This window comes from Xenopus tropicalis, chromosome 1 (assembly GCF_000004195.4).
Source record: "Xenopus tropicalis strain Nigerian chromosome 1, UCB_Xtro_10.0, whole genome shotgun sequence".
Lineage (NCBI taxonomy): Eukaryota > Metazoa > Chordata > Amphibia > Anura > Pipidae > Xenopus > Xenopus tropicalis.
In genome coordinates, this window is record NC_030677.2 from 142,338,348 (window position 1) to 142,344,709 (window position 6,362).

A 6,362-nucleotide genomic window follows, 5' to 3' on the forward strand; every position below is an offset into this window, starting at 1 on the left:
GGCTAAACTACTACTTGTAGTTGTAATCAGTCATGCTGGGCAGAATCCTTTCATAGTCTGGAGTTAGTTTTTTTTTTATTTGTAATTAGCCTGTAGAAAGATTGAGTTACCCCATCCCATTGTGACAATACAAAATCTGTGTGGCACCTTCTGTTCTCTGTCCCCTTCTTTCTAAGCAGGTACCGCTGGCCTGGGGGCAGCTTTGCGGGACTTTTGGCCAGAAATATTTGGTGCTGCAACTCTTTTGCAATACTGACGTGTTTCTATAGAGTTTTAAAGTGATGTGTCAGTATTGTTTTAAAGGAGAAAATTATTCTATCCCATCTGCTATACACATAACAGTGCCTCAGTAAACTTGAACATATGAGAATAATCCTCATTTACAAAGGACTAGAGATGTAAAATTGTTTTATATCTCTATAAACTATGCTCATTAGCATAACCAGAGCTTTATATTCACAGCTTGCCCCTTAGGGGCAGATTTATCAAAATGTGAGTTTAGACTTTAATATATAAAATATAACCCACATTCTATTTTTTCCTATGGGATTTTTAGAAGCAGATTTATCAGTGGGTGAGATTTAGAATTCACCATTTGATAAATGCAATTCTAAAAATCCCATAGGAATGCATAGAACGCAGGTGATGTATTAAGCTCTAAACTCACATTTTTATAAATCTGCCCCTAAGGGTGAGATGGCTAATCTATGTATAATAAGGAAGCACTCAATGGACTTTCATAAAGGTGCAACATTATTTATTTACCGAGGCTTATTAATATATTATTATGCACCTAAATGAAAGTATCTTAAGTGTTCCATGATTTTAAATAGAATATCCTCTGCTCAAATGAAGCAATGGTATATGTGGCTGCTCAAATGAAGCAATGGTATTATATGTAAAATTATTAGTTCATGTATAGGAAAAAAGTTTTTTATTCTTCTTTTTAATTTGTAAGATTAATTATGTGTAACACTGTGTGATTATTTTTAATTGAATGAATTAAACATTTTAAATAAACTGATTTTTATATTTACACTGGGTGGTTTAATCTGTTGAGCGCCAACTTCTTTTTGTAGTAACAAATGAAGCAATGGGCAAAGCTTTCTGTTTTTGGAGCACAACAACTGCATACTAGTGTGAGAGATGTCTGACTGATAGAACTATGAATATCAAGGCAGGGGAGAGTAAATGTAATGCTTATTGAATATTGCTTATGGGAAAGGAATCAATTACAGAAAAGCAAAAATGTAGCTAATAATTAGTAATTTACTTACCAAGTACAAAGAATGTGATAGTGTTACTTCTGGGTGAATTTTTGCTTCCATCCCAGTAATCACAGGTGTATGAACCCCCATGGGTATATTGAATACTAGGTATGTGATAAGTAGCGCTGTTCTGTGATTGGAGAAACTGAGAATCCTTTTGAAATGTGAAGAATTTATTATTTTCCTCACCACACTGCAATGTTACCTCTTCTCCTAATAAATACAGAGGAAAATCTGGGATTTTGGTGAGAACTGGGGCAACTTGGGCATCTGCAGCATCTAAAAGATACACATAATATATAAGGATGAGTGCAAATGTTAGAAGGCCTTTTTTCACTATGTGCCAGAACCCCAGAAATGCTCTTAAATAGTAACTTTTAATTTAAGCTGATGATTTTATTTGTGATTAGATTTAAACACATTCTGATGTCATCAAACATGGATTGTAAACATATCTGTCATGGTCCAAAAATGGGTCCCCATATTGTTTGGGAAGTCTCTCCATGATCATTTATAGTCCTACAATACAAAATAGTTATTAAAACAAGATGCAATATTGATTCTAAAACAAGCCACAACGCTGAATACCAGATTTAATCCAGGTCCACTTAGAAAGGGTAAAAAAAAACCCCATAGAAAAAATGATACGTAAAATAAACTAGTCCTCAAAAAGTCTTTTTATATATTGAAAAATAGCAATGCTTCCGTTAGAAAAACTCAGATTCTTCTTACATTTAAAAAATGGCTAGTGATGCCCATGTCTGCTACTATCAGTTCATTTGATCAATTAAAATATTTTGTCAATCATAAAAAATATTTACATGTATTAATATAATATATAATAAAATTGCAGAACATATATCTGCAATTAAAACTCACAAAAGACAATACTCTCTGTTATAAATGTTGGCAAATAACATTGCCTCAAAGGCTGCACACGTCACTAAAATCGGAAATCTCAACATTTATTCCCATTAGTAAACTACAATAAGGTGAGGAGATTTCCTCTATAGGTTTCCCTTACAGCATGTGAGTGCATTTTTTGGCTGAAAGTTTTCTCTTGTGTGCAGTGACAGGGAAACCTATCCAAACCTCTCACTATAGACTCAGGGCAGAAGTGGGTCTTATGTGAGTTCTCTTTGCTGGCTCAAAGAAGGTGACAAGGAATACTGATCTTTCCTGACTAAATGAGTACAGATAGATTCAAAAGAATGGACTGCATTTATTCCTACATTTCTTCCTTTGTTCTCCTTCGGTGGAATGCAGGAGAGATCCACCCTACAGGAGAATGTGGGTTGAAAAGCCCTTTATAAATCACCTCTATGGGGCAGATTTATCAATGTATGATTGGGTACGAATTGGGAAAATTAGTATTTTTTCTAATTTATGACACTTTGCATTGTATTTGTCACAACAACTACGAAAGTTTCAGATTCATTCAAGCTTTGGTATCATGACTTTCTTTTGGCCAGGTTGGAGCTGCAGAGTGCCATTGAGCCCTATGGGAGACTTCCCTTGGGCCAGGTTGGAGCTGCAGAGTGCCATTGAGTCCTATGGGAGGCTTTCCTTGGGCCAGGTTGGAGCTGCAGAGTGCCATTGAGTCCTATGGGAGTCTTCCCTTGGGCCAGGTTGGAGCTGCAGGGTGCCATTGAGCCCTATGGGAGACTTTCCTTGGGCCAGGTTGGAGCTGCAGAGTGCCATTGAGCCCTATGGGAGACTTTCCTTGGGCCAGGTTGGAGCTGCAGAGTGCCATTGAGCCCTATGGGAGACTTTCCTTGGGCCAGGTTGGAGCTGCAGAGTGCCATTGAGCCCTATGGGAGACTTTCCTTGGGCCAGGTTGAAGCTGCAGAGTGCCATTGAGCCCTATGGGAGACTTCCCTTGGGCCAGTTTGGAGCTGCAGAGTGCCATTGAGCCCTATGGGAGACTTTCCTTGGGCCAGGTTGGAGCTGCAGAGTGCCATTGAGCCCTATGGGAGACTTTCCTTGGGCCAGGTTGGAGCTGCAGAGTGCCATTGAGCCCTATGGGAGACTTTCCTTGGGCCAGGTTGGAGCTGCAGAGTGCCATTGAGCCCTATGGGAGACTTTACTTGGGCCAGGTTGGAGCTGCAGAGTGCCATTGAGCCCTATGGGAGGCTTCCAAAATCATGCACAGAAGGATCAAAGTCAGAAAGGTTTTTGCGCCGTTAACGATTGTTCGGATACGAAAATTTTGGAACTTTCGGATCGTCGCACAATATTTTCGTACAACCACGATTTTCGCACAATTAATGCTCATGCGAAATTATCATATATAATCCGAATTTTAGCCAATCGTACTTTAAATTATCCGAAATTCGGACTTTGATAAATCTGCCCCATGTATTGTACTTTATCAAAATATAGAAGTTCACTTTCTTTTTGAGTAATGTAACACTTACCTGTAAAGCCAATGAAAAGCCCACTGAAAAGTCCTGTTAAAACATCCAAAGTATGGTATATGAATGAAACATCCAAGTTACTCAAACACTTTTACTACATTTAAAAATCCTAAAATCCATTACTTCCACATGGAACAAGGTGAGGGAGGGGATGTATAACTCTGCCAACAAATTAGAGGGGTGGGGGAAAAGTGTGAATTTAGAGGTAACCAAAGGAAAACTTCTCCAATCTGTATTTATCAATTGTTGAAAGTTAGAGTTCTATAACCATAGAATACAACAACATTCCTGGGCCTCTAGAACACTGGTAGCCTGGTGCTCGAACCTCTGGGGAGACAGCCCTCCCCCAAGCAGTTAAGCAAAAAAGCAAGGTACTGGCACTCCAAGGCAGATGCAGTAGGGAACTAGTCCCTTGTGTTTATTGTGTCATGAAACAAGTATAACTTAAGATATAATTAAATTACTATACAATGGCCTTGTTTGATAGGTCAAGGGAAAAGTTTTCCTGGTTTGTACTTTTTTTTAGGTTTTTAAGATGCCAGTTATAGTTGGCAGCTTGTTTTGAATTATTTCAATTCATAATATCAGGGATACTGGAAATGCATTAATTGAGGTAAGATTAAATTAAAGAGATGCCTATATAAGATCAACAGATCAATGTTCAGAGTACATCTTCCTTTGTCTATTTATAAAGGAGATATAAATCTATAAATTAACAAAAAAAATAGATCCTCTAAGGGCAGTCACTTCTTCACCCTTTATTGGTTCTTATTGGGGTCTTAATTTTATAAATACTCCTTGGAACATTCTCCTCTACACCAAAGAATATAATTACACAATTGTAAATTAGTGAGGCGCTGATCGCAGTCTGTCAGTGTCTGGTGAAAAGCGTTCTTGTATGTATGCATATAAGCAAGACAAGACCCTTGCTAACTACAACCCACTGCATATAAGACAGTCGGGAGGTGACCGCGCATGGTAACTGCAAAAACTTTAAAACTAAGGTAATTTAGTAAAGCTGTGATGAAAAAAACAGGTTCATAATAATATAATTTTAATTTATATACTCACCAATCAGAGCTGTGAAATAAATGAGCATAGTGATAAGTACAAATCTGGGGTGATGGGTAGATGGTTTATTACTTTCTGTTATAGAAAGAACATAAATGGTTACATAGCTGCACGTGACAGCTACAGAAAATTATTAGCCTAAAACTGAGCTAAATTGGAAACATAATTTGCATATTCACATTTAAGGAAAATAAAAAACAAGCATCAGCCATGATTTTCAGATTCAGTTTGGCTTAACATTAACAATTCAGCCTAGATTCACTGTATCTCTAGCACTTTCATTTACTCATGTCAATGATAAAATAGAAATTCTGTGCTCAAATACTCACCTGTGTGTAGCTGGTTCTCATCAGCACATACACTGTAACTCCACTTGGTAATTGTTTTGTTCAAGCTAATTCATGCCATTCCCATGCTATAAATCTTTCCTCTGTCTATTTGTGTGAGATATACTGAAATTCTCCCTATACAGCTCACTGCCTTGAAAGTACTTGTCACCGAGTTCCTTCTACAACAGATCTTTACTTTATGTACTGTCTGCAAGTTCTGCTTCCTGTCTAGTTTGGTGATGTCAAAATGCTGTGTACGTTTGTTGTTAAAGATCATGACAAGGCTGCTTTAGTTCATCAAGTCATTTGCACCCAATTTTATTGTACAGTCTCATTTTGAAATCAGATGTTTGTGCATTTCACTCTGAAGTTGCACTGTGCTCAAGATATCAAGGGACCCAGTTTCCTACCCTCGACACTGGTGGGAACTGGAAGACTGAAAACCATAATGAATGTTGGCCTTGGGGCATAGCAGTATGTTCCAGCTGGACATTGGTCCCACACCACCCATACTGACATTCTTATAAAAGAGCACTGTATTTGCAAATTTTCAAGATCTTGATTTGCCATATTTAAGCCCCAGCACCAAAGCTCGGATTTACCACTTACAAGCTGCTAAAGGAAGGGACTTCTACCGCACATAATTATTTTTCATTACACAAAAAAATGTACATGTAGATGAGGGTCATAGAAAACATTGGCTTTTGACAGAAATAAATAGCTTGCCAGGGTTTAGGTGCTAGTTTTTAATTTTTGTCAAAAATTCATTTGTGGGGTAAAAAAATGTTAAATGTAATTTGTAAGCAAGCCAGAACAACTGATTGATAAACAATGATTGTGTTTAGGAACTCACAAGTTTTTTTCAGTAATCATTTGCCCAAAGACAGATCAGAATTCAGCAAATATCGATAAACTTGCAAGCATTGTAAAGCAGCAAAATTAGATTGCTTCACTTGGAAAAAACGACCACCCCCCCCAAAAAAAAGGTCTAAAGTATATCAAACCTGTAGCAGATTGATGTGAATCCATTAAAATTTAAATTTTTTGGTAACAAAGTGAATGTGCACAATTTATGTGGATACAGTTGAGAAGCCAGAGTTACAGAACTTAATGAAAAAGTTGTTAGGTTTGCTCCAAAAGATTACACCACCTGCAAACATGTCTTAAAAGGTTTGCAATGAGCAATTAAAATTTGCAGTGCAATAACAGTCTAATGAACAATATTACACTGCAACATGCAAATTGTTATTCTTATTTGTGCACATTTTATTCCATTT